Source organism: Penaeus monodon, chromosome 30, assembly GCF_015228065.2.
Source record: "Penaeus monodon isolate SGIC_2016 chromosome 30, NSTDA_Pmon_1, whole genome shotgun sequence".
NCBI lineage: Eukaryota > Metazoa > Arthropoda > Malacostraca > Decapoda > Penaeidae > Penaeus > Penaeus monodon.
This window is the reverse complement of record NC_051415.1, coordinates 17,741,754-17,742,028: the sequence shown is the minus strand read 5'-3', so window position 1 is coordinate 17,742,028 and position 275 is coordinate 17,741,754.

The window sequence follows — 275 nt, the reverse complement described above, 5'->3', positions numbered from 1 at the left end:
AGAAGGATAATTGTTACAAATCAACCATCCAGGTATTATATTCATGAATATATCATTTAGATTGTAAGAGTATTTAAGTCAGAACTGAAACCCAAGATCTTACACAACTGTCTGTGTTATCTCTTATGCAATCCGGCTTATCATCAGAGGGTGCATTACTCAAGGAATGTGGATTTATATAGCTCATACTTAGAAAAAATTTGTTCGTCATACATAAAGTCAAACGGGTTATATACCATGCATTGAATTACTTGTAACACACAAAGCACTCAGTA